Here is a 22007-nt window from a genome sequence, read left to right on the forward strand (position 1 = left end):
ATTAATTCTAGACAACATCTCTCAAATTTGTCCCATCTTTCCTATCACACTGCTGCTACCTTAGTTCAGGCATCTTTGGGACATAGCAGCAATCTCCGGATGTCCCTCCTGTCTCCATTCTAAGTGTCTCCCTGTCTACCCCCGCAACTGATTATCCGCATTGATCCTATAATAAATCTTTATAAGAAACCAATCTGATCAGGTCCTTCACAGGATTAAATGTAAAATAATACCTAGTTATAGGCATATATCACATTTTACTCATCCATTCTACCAGTTGATAGAAGTCTGGGTAGCTTCTACTTTTTGGCTATTACGAATAACGTTGTTATGAACATTCATGTAAAAGGTTTTGCGTGGACATAGGTTTTCATTTCTCCTGGATATATACCTAGGAGTGGAGTTGCTGGGTCAAATGTTTTTTTTGAGGAACTGCCAGACTGTTTTCCAAAGCAGCTGTCCCATTTTACATTCCCACCAGCAGTGTATAAGGTTTCTAATTACCCCACGTTCTTGCCAACATGTTATTTTCCTTTTTATTTTATTTGATACTTGCCATTGATACTAATACTAATGGATGTAAAGTGGTATCTCATAGTGTCTTTGATTTGCATTTCCATGATGGCTAAGGATGTTGAGCACCTTTTTATGTGCTTTTTGGCCATCTGTATATCTTCTCTCGAGAAATGTTTATTCGGATCTCATTTTTTAAAACTGAGTTTGAGTAATGATAGTTCTTTATATATTCTAGATACAAGCCCCATATCAGATATATGATTTACAAATATTCTCTTCCCTTTTGTGGAACTGTCTTTTCACTTTCTTGATAGTGTCTTGCTTTTTTCCTTCTGTTTTTTGGCTGTGCAGTGTGGCATGTGGGATCTTAGTTCCTGGACCAGGGATCAAACCTGTGCCCCCTGCAGTGGAAGCACGGTGTCTTAACCACTGGACCACCAGGGAAGTCCCTTGATAGTGTCTTTTGAAGCATAAAAGTTTTTAATTTTGATGAATCCCCAAATACCTATTTTTTCCTTTTGTCTTCTCCCATGTGCTTTTGCTGTCATATTTTAGAAGCCATCGCTCAACCGAAAGTCATAAAGATTTACCCCTAAATAGAATTATATAGTTCTAAATATAGTACTTAGGCTTGTGATCTATTTGGAGTTTTTCTTTGTGTGTGTATGGTGGCAGGAGGGGGTCCAACTTCATTTTTCTGCATGCAGGTATCCAGTTGTTCCAGTGCTATTTGTTGAAAAGACTAATTCCCCCACTGAATTGTTTCGGCACCTCTTAAGAAAAATATCTGACCATAAATGTAAAGGTTTATTTATGGATTCTCAGTTCTGTTTGATCTATCCACATATTACTGTAGCTTTGTACTAAGTTCTGAAATTGGGACGTATGAATTTTCCAATATTTTTCCTCTTTTGAAAGGTACTTTTGCCTATTCTGGATCCTTTGCATTTCCATATGAATTTTAGGATCTGAAACATTTCTGAAAAAAATGCAGCTGTTATTTTGATATCGACTGAATTGAATATGGAGATCAATTTGGGAAGTATTGTCATCTTAAGTCATCTAATCCATAAATGTGGGATGTCTTTACATTTATGTTGGTATTCTCTAATTTTTCAATGTTTTGTAGTTTACATTCTATAAGAATTGAGGAACACTTTTGCCTAAGTTGTGGGACTGTATTTTATTTTGGTATCTGTTTTTCTAAATTATATACTCAAGTATCATAGCTTGTTTATATAGTAAAAAGTTATGCCATAAGGAGAACACTGTTAGTATTACTGTGGATTGCTAAATCATGAATAGGATATATAGTAAGGTCCCCCATTTTTAATTCCTGAACTTGGTTAGTTATGCCTTTGTTAGAGAATTGGAATCTCTCCCACAAGGACTCACCGCTCCAGGACCCGCTGTCACATTGATTCACACTCCCAGGAGGACTCTCTCTGAGATGGGGAGACAGAAAGGTGCTTCTGAGGAGGTGGTGGTGGCCTTGGGGCCTTTACACACTCACCCGTGGTCTGGCAGTGGATCACCAGGATGTTGGCCATCTCAGCAAACTTAACACTGGAAGGGTTCTTTTTAATTTCCTTCAAGAATTCTCCAAGGACCACCTCACACCTACCAATGAGCAAAGGAGAAAGGAGACAGCTCATGCAGCCAGAGCCAGAGGAGTCTCCACCAGTGGTGCGACGTCTGCTGTGCTCTGTGGGACACACTTGTCACATGGACATTTTTCCGAGGCTGGGGGTGGATGATCTCCTAGCTCCTCAAAGCAGGAAGCACACGAACCAGGGAGAGGACGGTGAATTTTGTGCTCTCCTGCTGCCTCCTGTCTGTTGGGTGTGGGGTGTGCGTACGCGCCGAGGGGCCCCTGCAGCCGCCTGCCCCTCTCCTCCTCCACTCACATTTTCCGAATCTCTTTGCCGTTGTCGCCCAGGATCTGGAAGAGTCCATCCAGGATCTCCGGCAAATAATCCAGCAGGTTAATGTCTGGCACGGACTCCAGAACCAGAATCTGCCCCAAGGGAGGAAACCATCAGGGAAAGTCACCAGCCAGAGAACCTGCATCTCCTCGCCCATCCTCTGGACTGGCCAGCAAGAAGGGGCCCTGCTGAGGCATCTTTTCACGGCAGTGTCCCGTGGGGGAGCAGGTGCTAGTAGCTGTTGTTTCTGTTCAATGGGCAGGGGAACGGCAATTTAACCCCAGGGCAGTTCAGATGCCCGGGGGCGGGGCGGGGGGTGCGGGAGGGAACCCATGGGAAAGGTGGGCAAGGCTAGAAGAGGTGTGACAGCTGGAGGAGCACAGCTGGCTTCAAAGGTAAATCTGGGTGTTTCCGGAGACAAGGAAGGAACCACATCCTCTGCAGAGGCAAACGTGATGGGCTTTGGGGGCAAAGCTGAATACATGTGTTTTCGGATGATCTGGTGTCATTGGCTCCTAGAGGGATAACAGTGAGGCACCCCCGCAGCCACAGGAAGTGCCCAGGTGAGCCAGAGAGCAGACCTCACTCAACTAGAGGCTCCTTACGGCTGGAGAAGGAGCGTCGCGGGGCCGGACCTTACCCAGGAGATGATGAACTGCCGGGGCGTACTGGTTGTTGGAATAAATCCTCTCCCGCAACAAGGGGATGAAGCCTACCAGGTCGAACTTGTTGCTCTCCGTCACGATGTCCTGTGGGTCAAAGGCATGAGAGCTGCCTGCTGGGGGCGGGGCTGCCTGACCTGGCTGAATCCCCGGCCCAGCCTGGCTCCAGGGGTCAGGCGGACACAGAGGAAGATGACGGAGCCTGAGTCAGGCAGGAGAGGCCCCCGGAGCATCCCTCCTCACACAGGCCGAAGGACAAGCAAAAAGGATGCACTGAAAGCAGGAATCAAGGTCGAGAGAACTAATCAAAAGGCAAAACCCTGCATCTCTGTGGTCTGGCTCGAATGCCCTGGTGAGCTGAGCATAAACTGCCCCGTCACTGGGGGGCAGGGTGGGGTCGGCATGAGGGGCCATTAGGGGGACAGAATGGTTCTGTATTTTGATCCTGCTGTTGACATAACTCTATACTCTCATCATAGAGCTGTATACTCTCATCATAGAGCTGTATACTATTCCATTAACTGTTAAGTGAAACAAATTTTTTTTAATTACCAAGAGCATCAAGACCCACGGTGCAAGGCCACAGAGCCAGCCTTCAGGTCTGAGATGTGGAGAGAATGGCAATAAAGAAATCACAAGTCTGCAACACCCTGCTGGGGCTCGGGGGTCAGGGTCAAGGCCCTGGCTAGTGTGTACGTCCCTCCAGGAGAAGGGCTCACCTTGCCCAGCGCGATGGAGCAGGCAGCCAGGCCGATGAGGCCCCCTTTCCGGCTGTGCGGGTGCTGGGACAGGGCAAACTCCTGAGACAGCGTCTGGATCACATGCTTGATCTGCACGGTGTTGTTCTGGGCCACGAACTCCTGGACCAGCCTGCAGAGGAAGCAGAGAGGGGCTGCAGGACCAGTGGGATCAGGCTGCTCCTGCTACTGCCGGCTCTGGGGCCCGGGGCTGGGGTGAGGGAGGGAGATGACCTGTTTAGAAAGAGGAATTGGGAGTCAGGCATCTCGGGGCAGGGCTTTCCCAGTTCTGCTGCTGACTGGGAGGCGTTGGCTGGGTCACAGTCCTTTCCCTTTTCTGGGTCTCCGTTTCCCTTTGTCTATGACAGAATGAAGAACAGTGGTGAACAGTGTCACTTCTGGGAATCTGAGAGAATGCAAGTGAATGTCCTGCTGGGGCCTCAAAACTGTAGTGATCCACCGTCTTCATTCAATACTTGCTCAGTGTTGCAAACAGCTCATGCACCCAAGTGGTTCTCTGTGTCTGTGTCATTGTTTCTGGGGATCCACAATCAAGGATGTGTAGCAACATGACACAAGCAACACCACAGAAGCAAGAACGCCGCAGGTAAGTCTCCCTGGGCTGACGGGGAAGCGCCATCTGAGTCGGATCTTAGTACCATTACCAGGCCTTTTCCAGGTAAAGAAAGGAAGGCAGGGAACCTCAGGCACAGGGAAGAGCCTGGCTAAAGGCGGGGGCCCCGAAAAGACATGGTGTATTTAGGGAAGGGTGAGGAGTCCGGTGTGTGGAAGGGGTGGCTGGGAACAGTTAAAGAAAAAGACGAGCTGATGAAAGGTTTCCAACAATGGGGTGACATACTTATGTCTGTGTTTTGACCAGAGAGGCTGCCTCAGGTGGAGGTGGCCTGGTTTGACAGAGGGAGACTGCAATATCTCCAAGGGAGAACACTGCAGTGCTCAGGGTCAGGAAGGGAGGCCTGAAATACAGCTGAGGCAGTGGGAAGCAGCAGGGAGAGGGCAGGAAGGGTAGAGACGCCTGCAAGGTGCCCACCTGGGGGGTGATGCTAGCAGGGAGAGGGGGTCTGAGGGAGGCACTGCCTGTGGTCACCCTGGGGGGATGCTCCCAAGGCAGGCCCTGCCCGAATGGAGGCGAGCACAGGGAGGCCCAGCTCCGTCAGGCACCAGGGTCTCCTTTCAGAGCCCAGTGGACGTGAAGACACTCTGCCCTTCGGAGGCTCACAGCATCTCTGCAGTGAGAAGCCTCCTGAGGGCCAACAGTGGCATGAGGGGCCCAGATAACCACTGGGGAGCTGCGGCCTGGGGGTCAGGGACATCTTCCCAGGAGTGGGAACTGAGCGGGACCTCAGAGGAGGCAGGGACCCTGAGAGAAGGAAGCAGGTGTTCCGGGCAGGAGGAAATGTGTGGGCAAAGGCAAGGAGAGAAAAATAGCCAAATTTGCCTGGGGTCCAGAGAACAGCAGGAAATCAACTGGGATGAGCTGGCCCGGCAGCTCAGATTCAGGAGAAGGGATCTCACATCGTGGTTAACAGGGAAGCTGCTCATGGGTTTTGAAGAGATGGTCAGAGTGTTTTAAGAAAAACCCCATGATCATCTCATTAGATGCAGAAAAAGCTTTTGGCAAAATTCAACACCCATTTATGATAAAAACTCTCCAGAAAGTGGGCACAGAAGGAACCCACCTCAACATAATAACATCATTGTCAATGATGAACAATTGAAAGCATTTCCTCTAAGATCAGGAACAAGACAAGGATGTCCACTCTCACCACTATTATTCCACATAGTTTTGGGAGTCCTGGCCATGGCAATCAGAGAAGAAAAAGAAACAAAGGAATACAAAGAAGGAGGGGATATAGGTATACATACAGCTGATTCATTGTACAGAAGAAACTAACATTGTAAAGCAATTATACTCCAAAAAAAAAAAGCTGTGAGATGGATGGGAAGGGGGAGACTGTCTCATCATCAGGTGGGAGGGACTAGGACCCGTGTAGCAGCTGAAGTTGTGACGAGGGAGGCCTAGAGATAACATTCAGAGTAGTTGCCTGGACTCATTGCCTAATTGCTCTGTGCCCATCACAGCAGGTACACTGCTCGCCTATGGCATAAATGGGGGTCTCAAGCTGGCTCAAAGAATTTTAAGGACAGTCAAGTCCAAAAGGTATGAATTAGTTTGTGTGGTTTCAGATCAGTATCAGGAACCTGCTAGTAATTAGCGTTGTTTAACTAAATGTGCTGTCCTGTGAGGCTGTGACCACTCCTGTAAAAAGGCTGTTCAGACTTCTGGGAAGATGGCAGAAGAGTAAGACTCGGAGATCACCTTCCTCCCCACAGATACACCAGAAATACATCTATGCGTGGAACAACTCCTACGGAGCACCTACTGAACGCTGGCAGAAGACCTCAGACCTCCCAAAAGGCAAGGAACCCCCCACGTACCTGGTTAGGGCAAAAGAAAAAAACAGAGACAAAAGGATAGGGACGGGCACAGCAACAGGGGTGCGGAGGGCAAAGTGGAGAGATTCCAGCACAGAGGATCCGACCGGCACTCACCAGCCGAGAGGCTTGTCTGCTCGCCGGACGGGGTGGGCAGGGCTGGGAGCTGCGGCTCCCGCTTCTTCACAGGTCAGACCCCAGGGAGAGGACTGAGGTTGGCGGTGTGAACACAGCCTCCAGGGCGTTAGTGCACCATGGCTAGCCGGGAGGGAGTCGGGGGAAAAGTCTGGACCTGCCTAAGAGGCAAGAGACTTTTTCTTCCCTCTTTGTTTCCTGGTGCACAAGGAGAGGGGATTAAAAGCGCGGCTTAAAGGAGCTCCAGAGACGGGTGCAAGCCGCGGCTAACAGCGCGGACCCCAGAGACGGGCATGAGACGCTAAGGGTGCTGCTGCTGCCACCAAGAAGCCTGTGTGCGAGCACAGGTCACTATCCACACCCCCTTCTGGGGAGCCTGTGCAGCCCGCCACTGCCAGGGTCCCGGGATCGAGGGACAACTCCCCCGGGAGAACGCACAGCGCGCCTCAGGCTAGCAATGTCACGCTGGCCTGTGCTGCTGCAGGCCTGCCCCGCACTCCGTGACCCTCCCTACACCCCCGGCCTGAGTGAGCCAGAGCCTCCGAATCAGCAGCTCCTTTAACCCCGTCCTGTCTGAGCAAAAAACAGACGCCCTCCAGCGACCTACACGCGGAGGCAGGGCCAAATCCAAAGCTGAGCCCCTGGGAGCTGTGAGAACAAAGAAGAGAAAGGGAAATCTCTCCCAACAGCCTCAGAAGCAGCGGATTAAAGCTCCACAATCAACTTGATGTACCCTGCATCTGTGGAATACATGAATAGACAACTAATCATCCCAAATTAAGGAGTGGTGTGGATGAAAGGCTCTTGGTGCTGCAGCCAGGAGTTACTGCTGTGCCTCAGAGGTGGGAGAGCCAACTTCAGGACACTGGTCCACAAGAGACCTCCCAGCTCCACATAATATCAAATGGCAAAAATCTCCCAAAGATCTCCATCTCAACGCCAGCACCCAGCTTCACTCAACGACCAGCAAGCTACAGTGCTGGACATCGTATGCCAAACAACTAGCAAGACAGGAACACAACCCCACCCATTAGCAGAGAGGCTGCCCAAAATCATAATAAGTCTACAGACACCCCAAAACACACCACCAGACGTGGACCTGCCCACCAGAGAGACAAGATCCAGCCTCATCCACCAGAACACAGGTACTAGTCCCCTCCACCAGGAAGCCTACACAACCCACTGAACCAACCTTAGCCACTGGGGACAGACACAAAAAAACAACAGGAACTACGAACCTGCAGTCTGCAAAAAGGAGACCCCAAACACAGTAAGATAAGCAAAAGGAAAAGACAGAAAAACACACAGCAGATGAAGGAGCAAGATAAAAACCCACCAGAACTAACAAATGAAGAGGAAATAGGCAGTCTACCTGAAAAAGAACTCAGAATAATGATAGTAAAGATGATCCAAAATCTTGGAAATAGAATAGACAAAATGCAAGAATCAGTTAACAGGGACCTAGAAGAACTAAAGATGAAACAAACAATGATGAACAACACAATAAATGAAATGAAAAATACTCTAGATGGGATCAATAGCAGAATAACTGAGGCAGAAGAACGGATAAGTGACCTGGAAGATAAAATAGTGGAAATAACGACGGCAGAGCAGAATAAAGAAAAAAGAATGAAAAGAACTGAGGACAGTCTCAGAGACCTCTGGGACAACATTAAATGCACCAACATTCGAATTATAGGGGTTCCAGAAGAAGAAGAGAAAAAGAAAGGGACTGAGAAAATATTTGAAGAGATTATAGTTGAAAACTTCCCTAATATGGGAAAGGAAATAGTTAATCAAGTCCAGGAAGCACAGAGAGTCCCATACAGGGTAAATCCAAGGAGAAATACGCCAAGACACATATTAATCAAACTGTCAAAATTAAATACAAAGAAAACATTAAAAGCAGCAAGGGAAAAACAACAAATAACACACATGGGAATCCCCATAAGATTAACAGCTGATCTTTCAGCAGAAACAAGGGAGTGGCAGGACGTATTGAAAGCGTTGAAGGAGAAAAACCTGCAACCAAGATTACTCTACCCAGCAAGGATCTCATTCAGATTTGATGGAGAAATTAAAACCTTTACAGACAAGCAAAAGCTGAGAGTTCAGCACCACCAAACCAGCTCTACAACAACTGCTAAATGAACTTCTCTAGGCAAGAAACACAAAAGAAGGAAAAGACCTACAATAACAAACCCAAAACAATTAAGAAAATGGGAATGGGAACACACATATTGATAATTACCTTAAATGTAAATGGACTAAATGCTCCCACCAAAAGACACAGATTGGCTGAATGGATACAAAAACAAGACGCATATATTTGCTGTCTACAAGAGACCCACTTCAGACCTAGAGACACATACAGACTGAAAGTAAGGGGATGGAAAAAGGTATTTCATACAAATGGAAACCAAAAGAAAGCTGGAGTAGCAATTCTCATATCAGACAAAATAGGCTTTAAAATAAAGACTATTAGAAGAGACAAAGAAGGCCAGTACATAATGATCAAGGGATCGATCCAAGAAGAAGATATAACAATTGTAAATATTTATGCACCCAACATAGGAGCACCTCAATACATAAGGCAAATACTGACAGCCATAAAAGGGGAAATAGACAGTAACACATGTATAGTAGGGGACTTTAACACCCCACTTGCACCAATGGACAGATCATTCAAAATGAAAATAAATAAGGAAACACAAGCTTTAAATGATACATTAAACGAGATGGACTTGATATTTATAGGACACTCCATCCAAAAACAACAGAATACACATTTTTCTCAAGTGCTCATGGAACATTCTCCAGGATAGATCATATCTTGGGTCACAAATCAAGCCTTGGTAAATTTAAGAAAATTGAAATTGTATCAAGTATCTTTTCTGACCACAACGCCATGAGACTAGATATCAATTACAGGAAAAGATCTGTAAAAAATACAAACACATGGAGGCTAAACAATACACTACTTAATAACCAAGTGATCACTGAAGAATCAAAGAGGAAATCAAAAAAATACCTAGAAACAAATGACAATGGAGACACGACGACTCAAAATCTATGGGATGCAGCAAAAGCAGTTCTAAGAGGGAAGTTTATAGCAATACAATCCTACCTTAAGAAACAGGAAACATCTCGAATAAACAACCTAACCTTGCACCTAAAGCAATTAGAGAAAGAAGAACAAAAAAACCCCAAAGTTAGCAGAAGGAAAGAAATCATAAAAATCAGATCAGAAAGAAATGAAAAAGAAATGAAGGAAACAATAGCAAAGATCAATAAAGCTAAAAGCTGGTTCTTTGAAAGGATAAACAGAATTGATAAACCATTAGCCAGACTCATCAAGAAAAAAAGGGAGAAGACTCAAATCAATAGAATTAGAAATGAAAAAGGAGAAGTAACAACTGACACTGCAGAAATACAAAAGATCATGAGAGACTACTACAGGCAACTCTATGCCAATAAAATGGACAACCTGGAAGAAATGGACAAATTCTTAGAAAGGCACAACCTGCCAAGACTGAATCAGAAAGAAATAGAAAATGTGAACAGACCAATCACAAGCACTGAAATTAAAACTGTGATTAAAAATCTTCCAACAAGCATAAGCCCAGGACCAGATGGCTTCACAGGCGAATGCTATCAAACATTTAGAGAAGAGCTAACACCTATCCTTCTCAAACTCTTCCAAAATATAGCAGAGGGAGGAACACTCCCCAACTCATTGTACGAGGCCACCATCACCCTGATACCAAAACCAGACAAGGATGTCACAAAGAAAGAAAACTACAGGCCAATATCACTGGTGAACATAGCTGCAAAAATCCTCAACAAAATACTAGCAAACAGAATCCAACAGCACATTAAACGGATCATACACCATGATCAAGTGGGGTTTATTCCAGGAATGCAAGGATTCTTCAATATACGCAAATCAATCAACGTGATACACCATATTAACAAATTGAAGGAGAAAAACCATATGATCATCTCAATAGATGCAGAGAAAGCTTTTGACAAAATTCAACACCGATTTATGATAAAAACCCTGCAGAAAGTAGGCATAGAGGGAACTTTCCTCAACATAATAAAGGCCATATATGACACACCCACAGCCAACATCATCCTCAATGGTGAAAAACTGAAAGCATTTCCACTAAGATTAGGAACAAGACAAGGTTGCCCACTCTCACCACTTTTATTCAACATAGTTCTGGAAGTTTTAGCCACAGCAATCAGAGAACAAAAGGAAATAAAAGGAATCCAAATTGGAAAAGAAGAAGTAAAGCTGTCACTGTTTGCAGATGACATGATCCTATACATAGTGAATCCTAAAGATGCTACCAGAAAACTACTAGAGCTAATCAATGAATTTGGTAAAGTAGCAGGATACAAAATTAATGCACAGAAATCTCTGGCATTCCTATACACTAAGGATGAAAAATCTGAAAGTGAAATCAAGAAAACACTCCCATTTACCATTGCAACAAAAAGAATAAAATATCAGGAATAAACCTACCTAAGGAGACAAAAGACCTGTATGCAGAAAATTATAAGACACTGATGAAAGAAATTAAAGATGATACAAATAGATGGAGAGATATACCATGTTCTTGGATTGGAAGAATCAACATTGTGAAAATGACTCTACTACCCAAAGCAATCTACAGATTCAGTGCAATCCCTATCAAACTACCACCGGCATTTTTCACAGAACTAGAACAAAAAATTTCACAATTTGTATGGAAACACAAAAGACCCCGAATAGCCAAAGCAATCTTGAGAACGAAAAACGGAGCTGGAGGAATCAGGCTCCCTGACTTCAGACTATACTACAAAGCTACAGTAATCAAGACAGTATGGTACTGGCACAAAAACAGAAAGATGGATCAATGGAACAGGATAGAAAGCCCAGAGATAAACCCACGCACATATGGTCACCTTATCTTTGACAAAGGAGGCAGGAATGTACAGTGGAGAAAGGACAGCCTCTTCAATAAGTGGTGCTGGGAAAACTGGACAGCTACATGTAAAAGACTGAAATTAGAACACTCCCTAACACCATACACAAAAATAAACTCAAAATGGGTTAGAGCCCTAAATGTAAGGCCAGAAACTATCAAACTCTTAGAGGAAAACATAGGCAGAACACTCTATGACATAAATCACAGCAAGGTCCTTTTTGACCCACCTCCTAGAGAAATGGAAATAAAAACAAAAGTAAACAAATGGGACCTAATGAAACTTAAAAGCTTTTGTGCAGCAAAGGAAACCATAAACAAGACCAAAAGACAACCCTCAGAATGGGAGAAAATATTTGCAAATGAAGCAACTGACAAAGGATTAATCTCCAAAATTTACAAGCAGCTCATGCAGCTCAATAACAAAAAAACAAACAACCCAATCCAAAAATGGGCAGAAGACCTAAACAGACATTTCTCCAAAGAAGATATACATAGTGCCAACAAACACATGAAAGAATGCTCAACACCACTAATCATTGGAGAAATGCAAATCAAAACTACAATGAGATATCATCTCACACCAGTCAGAATGGCCATCATCAAAAAATCTAGAAACAATAAATGCTGGAGAGGGTGTGGAGAAAAGGGAACCCTCTTACACTGTTGGTGGGAATGTAAATTGATACAGCCACTGTGGAGAACAGTATGGAGGTTCCTTAAAAAACTACAAATAGAACTACCATATGACCCAGCAATCCCACTACTGGGCATATACCCTGAGAAAACCAGAATTCGAAAAGAGTCACGTACCAAAATGTTCATTGCAGCTCTATTTACAATAGCCCAGAGATGGAAACAGCCTAAGTGTCCATCATCGGATGAATGGATAAAGAAGATGTGGCACATATATACAATGGAATATTACTCAGCCATAAAAAGAAACGAAATTGAGCTATTTGTAATGAGGTGGATAGACCTAGAGTCTGTCATACAGAGTGAAGTAAGTCAGAAAGAGAGAGACAAATACCATATGCTAACACACATATATGGAATTCAAGAAAAAAAATGTCATGAAAAACCTAGGGGTGAAACAGGAATAAAGACACAGACTTACTAGAGAATGGACTTGAAGCTATGGGGAGGGGGAAGGGTAAACGGTGACAAAGCAAGAGAGAGGCATGGATATATATACACTGCCAAACGTAAGGTAGATAGCTAGTGGGAAGCAGCCACATAGCACAGGGAGATCAGCTCGGTGCTTTGTGACCGCCTGGAGGGGTGGGATAGGGAGGGAGGGAGACTCAAGCGGGAAGAGATATGGGAACATATGTATATATATAACTGATTCATTTTGTTGTGAAGCTGAAACTAACATCCCATTGTAAAGCAATTATACTCCAATAAAGATGTTAAAATGAAAAAGAAAAAAAAAAAGGCTGTTCAATGGGGATTACAGGGCTTGATAAAGATTCAATCCCGCAAGTCGTAAGGGGCATCTATTCTGTGCCTGGGACTGTGGCCACAGGTGAATCAAACAGGCCTGACTCCTGAGCTGGCGGATGTGGGAGCAGAAACAGGGATTCCAGGAAGGGGCTATGCAGATGGTCTGTGAGGGCCCTCTTGCTTTGATCTTTATAGGGTGTGATTCCACCAAGCCCACCCCAGGGGGCTGAGGGCTGTGGATGAACCAAGGGCCTCGGAAGGAAGCCAGTTCCATAAGCGCCCCCTCCCTAAGCAGTGTAACAAGGCGCAGCAAGGATGGCTCTACATAAACCCGCTGTATTCGCATACAGGACAAACCAGCCAGACGGGGCCCAGTGATGTGTCAGAGCTCTCTGACTGTCATGACAGACACAGCCTCTTGAGAAAAGCCCTGCAGGTGTGCCAGAGAACAGCCAGAGCATTGGTGGTTCAGTGGTAGAATTCTCGCCTGCCACGCGGGAGGCCCGGGTTCGATTCCCGGCCAATGCAGTGCTGCTTTTTGGCCTCTTCCTGGCAAGCTCCCCCAGAGATCCTGCTGCAGGATCCAGCTCCTCAGTCACGCCCGGCCTGCAGCAGCCAAGGGTGCTGCGAATCTCCGAGCGCACTTCCCTGCTTCGTGAGCACGAACAGCAGCTGGCTTCTCCACAGAGGCACCACTGGCTGCAGGACCCTTCCCCCCGTAAAGGGACTCCTGCTGCACCCCCTCAGCCTTGGCCAGTCTCCAGCAGGAAGCTGTGCTGAAGCCTGTGAGCTGTAAAACAGCTCAACACACCACGTGAATGTGGGATGGGAGGACCCACACTTCAGAGAGGAGGAAGTCCCCAGAGTCTCAGTGGGCTTTTTGCTACTGAGAAGGAACGACTTGAGCTCTACTTCCTGTCCTGACGTCTGAAGGCAAATCAACTTCTCACGCACACACATAACGCACACACATACACACATGCGCGTGCGCACGCACACACACAGCCTCCTCCTGCCTTCTCTCCTGCTCTGGAGCCTAAGCCTCTGCCGTTGCAGCTGTGCTGATGTGGCCTTCCATTCTGTGAATCAGCGTACAGACAAGAGGACTGGGGTTAAAGGGAGGTGCTCACACAGCTGCTCACAGCTGGAGCACTGGTGGTTCAGTGGTAGAATTCTCGCCTGCCACGCGGGAGGCCTGGGTTCGATTCCCAGCCAATGCAGCAGCAAACTTTTTTTTAATCATCCTAAGAGACTGGATTTGACATTTCACACTGCCTACAGCATTGGTGATACAGTCTGAAAAACCTAGAATGACTTTTTTCTAGCCTGAGTTTTCCACGACTGTTTCCTAACCACAGAGACCTAGATCTTGCGTCCCCTTGTTCTTGAGGAGTCCAGGATGTGGGGATCACCAAAGCCGCTGCAAGCAGCTGTGCCTCCCCTCCTGCCCAGACAGGCTGCCCGGGGACGCTAACTGCAATGCCCCTGGGGAAGCCAGGCCGTGTGTGTTTCTGTTTCATCGGTGTTAGAGCAGCCCTGAGAGTGGGAGTAACGACATTCATGAGGCTCCAGCAGGGCAGCAAAGACCCAGCCCTGCCAGCAGGGTAGCCGGTCCTGGAACCACCTCCTCGCCTGTCTCCTTGCTTCAGGTCACAAACGGTCCCTGAGCCACCGGAAAGGGCCCTCCTCCCCACTTGAGAGACAGCAAAGGGGATGCATTCCCTGCCCCTGAGGAGCTCTCTGCCAGAATCCCGTGGAGGGGAAACAAGAGAGGCCTCAAGGACTTTCATGCAAAACAGAGAAAAAAAATCTGGTGAGGACAGTGCAAGGTGAGGAGGGGGCAGGCAAGAAAGAGCACAAGCGGCAGCTTTCGTGGGGAGGGAGTTAGGTGTGGCTTCATGAGGGTCAGCTTTTGAAAGGGATTCTGAAAGATCAGTAGGTGTTCATTCAGGGTGAGGAAGCCCAGACAGAGGGAACAGCATGAACAAAGGCTCAGAGGAAGGAGAGGCACTTGGATTGGCAGCACAAAGGACACAGGTGGAGGAGACGTGGGTGACAGGGCCAGAGAGGCTGCGCCCACTCACGTGCTTGGCAAAGGAAGTGGCCTTTGCTTCTGGTGGCCGTGAGCAGCCACGGAAGGTACGAGTGATCTGCAGCGGTGGGTGGTAGGGATTCGAACAGCGTTTAGGGAACTCTGAAGACTGCAAAGGCTGACAGAGACCAAACGGTGGGAGAGCGTGAGGAATGGGGCACTAACGACGGGTGACAGCGGGCAAGTGTAACAGGGTCTCCTGAAGGGGGAGGAGATGGGCAAGGGGAATATCTGTGTTCAGCACCCCCCGACATTCCCGTTCGCTCTATACCAGCTGCAAGGTCCCCCCACCCCAAATCTTACCAGGACGCAACTCAGGGCACCCCAGGCCACTACAAATACAATGGTCCATTCAGTTCCCGAGGGCCTGGAACCCCAAGTCTCTATCTGCTCTCGGAGGAAGAATATTATCAGTGTCCAGGAGAGCGAGACAATGACAAACAGTGGTTCCCTGTGGAGGGAAACCCTGAGAACATGTTCTCACCAAAACCACCAGTTCTCAGAGCACTGGGCCTGGCCCTGTGGCCCCCTGTGGGGCCACAGCAGGAAGACCTGTCCCACGACCCGAGCCCACGCTCTCTACCTGACAGTCAGGGTGATCAAGACAGGGCCGGCTGACCTCTGCAGTCTCACTGCTCAGCTGCCCAGCACAACTTTCCTCTCCAGTAAGGGCTTCTTACTGGGCCCTGCTATGCTACTCCTTGGACACTTCCTGTGGGGAAGCTCCCACTCCCGTCCACATCCTAGCCAGCCTTAAGTCCAGTTCACATCCAACCCCCTGCTTTTCCCGACCATCGCAGGAAGGACCACCACTCCTCTGAACGCTGAAGGACTTGGCCACCCCGCAGTCTGTGCCCAGCACTGCACCATGGAATGTCACGGGTTCTTTCTCACGTGTTTTATGTTTCTAGCTCCACAGCTCCAGGCCAGAGTCCCTGAGGACAGACTGGTGCCACGATTCTCTGCCTCTTGAGCGCCAGCCCTCTCCCCGCGTCTAGAGCTCCCCACACAGTAAGTGAGGAATCAGTAAGCATCTGCCCAGGGACCCATCTGTGCCGGTGGGCGGGGCCGGGGGGCAAGCTGTAGGGAAACACGGGCAAAGCCCCACGCTGCCGTACTGGTGACAAGGGGTGGCCTGCTCATCTACACGTAACCTGTTGGGTAAATCAGAACTGTACTTGGACGGGCCTAACCCCTAGTTTACTATTCAAGTTAGGAGGGACAAAGGGCACCACTACCAGGATCTCAGAACGCACACTGAGAAGGACCAGGTACCCAGGGCTGTGGCTGGGGACAGATGCCGATGCCAGGATGTGACTTGACATGCGTTTGCCTAGGGGTGAACCAACCCCTTGGGGGCGCCCCAAATAGCCCCCGTCAGCAGGACCTGGTCTCTCCACAGGGCACAGGCAGAGAGAAAAAGCAACTACAAAGGGAAGCAGAGGAAGTGAAGTTTGAAATCCGGGCGTCCCCAGTTCCAGGCTAGTGTCTCTTCAAAAGAACACCCCGTCTCCTCTTTCATCTCCACGTTGTGAGCCACAGCTGGGGGATCTCAACTAGTTCTGAAGTTAATATTTGGCCCAGATCACAAGTCCCAGTGACCTTTGCTGACATTAGGGTCACACGCATCGCTGTTCTGTGCCACAGAAGAGATCTGCTTCTGCTTCATTTCTCTAAAAACTCTGGCTGACGAAGTATCCTCTAGAGATTGCTCAGAGCCTCCATTCTCAACTAGTCAGAGGTGTCGCAGGATGGCAGCAACACCCATTCCCCAGGAGGCACAACGCCCAATGCTGGCCAACTCCAAGCTCTCTACCCTGCTCTCAACTTCACAAAGTGCCACACCGACTACCTTCTCCCTGATTGAGAAGGAGCCACAGACAGGCCAGGATGTGTCTTTCACCCAAGGAGAACCTGGGGCCTCGTCTCAGCAACACAAATGAGACAGGAACGGGGCAGGGCACAACCTTTACAAGAATGCCATAGCCATTGAGGACACAACATAAACTGGTTAGAAACAACTAGGTTCAAGATGACAGATGATTGACTTCTACTAACCTTGAGCCTCAGTACAGGTTCACTGTAACACATCAGCAAGCTAAATGACACACCCACAGGCGCCATGTCAATTCCGAGGCGGACAGTAAAAGGCCAGAATTGGGCAGTGGCTCCATTCCTGGAATAAGCCTCTTACTCCTTAGCCTATGAAATTACCCACCCCTATAAAAACTGACAATCCCATACCTGGGGCCTCTCTCACCTTCCGAGATGGCTCACACTGTCTGTGGAGTGTGTATCTCCCTGAATAAACCTTCTTTCACTTTACTATGGCTCGCTCTTGAATTCTTTCCTCCATGAAGACAAGAACCCACATTCGGCGGCCGTCCCAGGGACTCACCTGAGACCTGGGATGTGACCATCCTCTTGCGCCCCACTTTCTTTCTTGCAACAAAACCACAGCCCCACACTGGGACCCTCGGCCTCTGTAACGCAGCCCGGGGACAACCACAGGCTGCATGAGGACTGGGGAGCTGACCACTTCCTAGGAACACACTCTAAGTATTCCAGGGGTTGGTTATTCCTCACAGCAACCTCCTTCTGTAGTTATTATCATCTCATCATTTAGATTTGAAACAGAGCCTCAGGGAAACCAAGTCCAGTCCCTTTCTTGAGGTCACAGAGGATCTGAACCTTGGCACCTACAAAGCCCAGGCCCCCTCAACTGTACACCAGTTCCTCCCGCCCATCTTCTTAAAGCACGTCAGCTGCAAAGTGCACACACCCAATTACAGAGGGTACTTCCCTCATGCAGAACTCAGGCCCCAACTGAAGTGCAGCTTTCTCCATGCATTTTCGCCACTGTCCAGTGTTAGACATCTCTGAAGCATTCCTCCACCACACATGGGTGTACATACAGATGAGGTACATACTTGAGACGTTGAAGGTCTAGGGCTGGTTTTCTACCATTAAGGCAGGAAAGAAGTAACCATTTCCTGAGCACTTACTACATGCTAGTAATGTGGTGGATGCTTTACACGTGTTATCTCATTTGAACCTTAAAATAAGCCACGGAGCTAGGTACTATAATACCCATTTTACAGATGGGGGGAAATGAGGCTCAGAGATGTTACGGAACATACAAGGTCACACAATTTATGGATGGGAGGTGCAGAAATCAAACCTAGATTTTTCTGACAGCAGGTCTGAAATCTACCATGTTACATTATCCTCTCTTCAAACATCAAAGCTCCCACCTGTTGGATGCCTACTGGGTGCCAGGCACTTTACATGCATTATTTCGTTTAGCCCTATCTCGTTTCATGTGTTGATGTCCAAATGGCCCGGCCAGGAGGTGGCAGAGGTTTCAGCCACTGCATGCACATTTCTGTGTCTTTAGTGGAGACAGCCCTGGCTGTGACTTTGCACTGTTTTTAGAGAATTACATAAGATAATGCATGCAATGTGTTCTGCACTGCATATACTCATGTAACAGTATTAGTGCAAAGTCACAATTAGGCAAACTGTGATCTTAAACACACCATACAAGATCATATTCATTCATTAACTGCTGACTGAGAACCTGCTTTGCTCCTGGCTCCAAGTAGGACAGCAAGATAATCCAGAGTTGTGTTTGTTCCTGTGCTGTAAAAATTTCAGCCTGGACTTTGGGCTGCCTTTTTTACCCTGGCAAGTCCAATGACCCACCTCAGTTCTGTATGTGACATGCTGTAATCGGGCAACATATCCAGGCAGTGATTTCCCAAACAGAAGCTGGCAGGTAAACATCTCCTCCATCTGCTTTGCTGAGTATTTAAGTAATGTGGTTTCCACTTGCTCACTAGTCTCCAATAACTGAACAGGAAAAGCGGAACATCTGCCTCTGAGGAAAGGCCCAAGAGCTTCTGAAAAAGCCCAAGAGTGAGTTAAGTAACAAAATATACAAAGCATCCACTGGGTATAATCGGTGGAAAAACTGTAAAGAAGGAACCAGTCCGAGACAGCAGGAGGCATGTTTGGATCTCAGGTGACAGTAACTGTGACCACTGAATAAGCGCTGTCCTCACACTGTAACACAACCTACAGGTTCTCTTATTTTTTAAAATTGAGATATTATTCACATGCCATAAATTCACGTGTACAATTCAGTGGGTTTTAGTACTGTCGCCACAATCAATTTTACGACATTTTCATCATCCCACAAAGGTTACCTCATTAGTAGTCACTACCCATATCCCCCAATCCCCTTCCCTAAGCCCTAGGCAACCACTACTCTACTTCCTGTCTCTGTGGATTTGCCTATTCTAGGCATTTCATATAAGTGAAATCATACAATACATGGCCTTTTGCGACGGACTTCTTTCACTCAGCATGTTTTCAATGTGCATTTTTTTCTTTTTAAGATGAGTTAACTGAAGCACAGAGAGGTTAAACCCAAGGTCACAAACTCAAATGCTTACAGGGGCCAAGAAAGAGACACAAGTGAGAAGGCCAAGGGAGGTAAGACAGGCTGTGCTGAACTTGGCAACACAGGAAGCAAACTGGGGAGCCTAAGTCTCGGCTGGGGTAGGAGGTTGGACCCCTGGGTCCCCTGATCTTCTATGTGGGAATGTGGGCCCCACAGAGCCACATCTTCCCATTCCTTAAGAGAACCCAGAAACTCAAATTTTACTATGAAATTTGTCAGTTTAAAAGACCCTGGTGTTCATTGCAGCTCTATTTACAATAGCCCAGAGATGGAAACAACCTAAGTGCCCATCATCGGATGAATGGATAAAGAAGATGTGGCACATATATACAATGTAATATTACTCAGCCATAAAAAGAAACGAAATTGAGCTATTTGTAATGAGGTGGATAGACCTAGAGTCTGTCATACAGAGTGAAGTAAGTCAGAAAGAGAGAGACAAATACCGTATGCTAACACATATATATGGAAGTTAAGAAAAAAAAATGTCATGAAAAACCTAGGGGTGAAATAGGAATAAAGACACAGACTTACTAGAGAATGGACTTGAGGCTATGGGGAGGGGGAAGGGTAAACGATGACAAAGCGAGAGAGAGGCATGGACATATATACACTACCAAACGTAAGGTAGATAGCTAGTGGGAAGCAGCCGCATAGCACAGGGAGATCAGCTTGGTGCTTTGTGACCGCCTGGAGGGGTGGGATAGGGAGGGTGGGAGGGAGGGAGACGCAAGCGGGAAGAGATATGGGAACATATGTATATATATAACTGATTCATTTTGTTGTGAAGCTGAAACTAACATACCATTGTAAAGCAATTATACTCCAATAAAGATGTTAAAATGAAAAAAAAAAAAAGCCTAACGAGAGAACTTACAGCTGAACAATAAAAAAAAAAAAAAAAAAGACCCTGGGATCCAGGCCAAACCAAACAGGTCTGTTGGCTGGACACAGCCCCTGGATGCCAGTCTGTGATCCCTGAATGAAGCAATTTGCTGAGGTCCCACTGCTGGTAAAGAGCAGAGCTGTGTGGAATTCTGACCCACACTGTAAAAACTGCCTTAAGCCAGTTGGTAATAAATAGTGTCTCCCTGCAGAGGTGGTAGGCTCCAAAGAGCTAGGTCAAACTCAGCAGTTCAACCTTGATCTGATCACAAAGCCCCAGGGTTCCCTTAAAAAATGCCAGAAACCTGAAATTCACTGTGAAATTTCTCAATTTAAAATACCCTTCAGGGGCTTCCCTGGTGGTGCAGTGGTTAAGAATCTGCCTGCCAGTGCAGGGGACATGGGTTCGACCCCTGGCCCGGGAAGATGCCACATGCTGTGGAGCAACTAAGCCCGTGAGCCACAACTACTGAGCTTGCGCTCTAGGGCCCATGAGCCACAACTACTGAAGCCTGCGTGCCTTAAGCCCGTGCTCTGCAATAAGAGAAGCCACCGCAATGAGAAGCCCGTGCATCACAACAAAGAGTACCCCCGCTTACCGCAATTAGAGAAAGCCCGCGCACAGCAACGAAGACCCAACACAGCCAAAAATAAATAAATAAAATAAATTATTTAAAAAATTAAATACCCTATAAAAAGTCAGCAGAAGGAAAGAAATAATAAAGATCAGAGAGGAAATAAAATAGAAATTTTAAAAAATTCTAAAAGTCAATAAAACCAAGAGCTGGTTGTTTGAAAGGGTAAACAAGATGGAGAAACAGGGAACCCTCCTACACTGTTGGTGGGACTGTAAATTGGTACAACCACTATGGAGAAGAGTATGGAGATTCCTTTAAAAACTTAAAATAGAGCTACCATATGATCCAGCAATCTCACTCCTGGGCATGTATCCAGAGAAAACCATAATCTGAAAGGATACATGCACCCCAGTGTGCACTGCAGCACTACGCACAATAGCCAAGGCATGGAAGCAGCCTAAATGTCCATCAACAGAGAGGTGGATAAAGAAGATGTGGTACATACACACAATGGAATATTACTCGGCCATAAAAAACAACAAAATAGTGCCATTTGCAGCAACATGTCTGGACCTAGATAGAGATTATTATACTAAATGAAGTAAGTCAGACAGATAAATTTCACGTGATATCATTCATATGTGGAATTTAATTTTAAAAAAGATACAAATGATCTTATTTACAAAACAGAAGCAGACTTATAGATATCAAAAACAAACTTATGGTTACCAAAGGGGAAACATGGTGGGGAGGGATAAATCAGGAGCTTGGGATGAACACACGCACATATAAGATAGATGACCAATGGGGACCTACGGTACACCGCAGGGAACTCTACTCAATATTCTGTGATAAGCTATATGAGAAAAGAATCTGAAAAAGAATGAATATATGTATATGCATAACTGAATCACTTTGCTGTACACCTGAAACTAACACAACTGTATATCAACTATACTCCAATAAAATTTTTTTTTAATAAATGTAATTTTGGCTGCGTTTGGGTCTTCATTGCTGTGCGCGGGCTTTCTCTAGTTGTGGCGAGCAGGGGCTACACTTCATTGCGGTGTGTGGGCTTCTCATTGTGGTGGCTTCTCTTGTTGGGGAGCACGGGCTCTAGGTGCACAGGCTTCAGT

General features: G+C 46.7%; 1 long non-coding RNA gene across 2 annotated transcripts in view; it reads right to left on the reverse strand.

The window, feature by feature from the left end:
• The window catches only part of LOC307179431, a 55599-nt gene that overhangs the window by 1557 nt on the left and 32035 nt on the right, over nucleotides 1-22007 (reverse strand). For both annotated transcript variants that reach the window (XR_013825385.1, XR_013825386.1), the window contains exons 2-5: nucleotides 3823-3973; nucleotides 3082-3190; nucleotides 2424-2533; nucleotides 1912-2136 (exon numbers count right to left, since the gene is read on the reverse strand). This is a non-coding gene — a long non-coding RNA (uncharacterized lncRNA). The remainder of the gene's footprint in view (nucleotides 1-1911; nucleotides 2137-2423; nucleotides 2534-3081; nucleotides 3191-3822; nucleotides 3974-22007) is intronic.

The sequence above is a fragment of the Stenella coeruleoalba genome (genome assembly GCF_951394435.1).
Source record: "Stenella coeruleoalba genome assembly, chromosome: 20".
Taxonomy (NCBI): domain Eukaryota; kingdom Metazoa; phylum Chordata; class Mammalia; order Artiodactyla; family Delphinidae; genus Stenella; species Stenella coeruleoalba.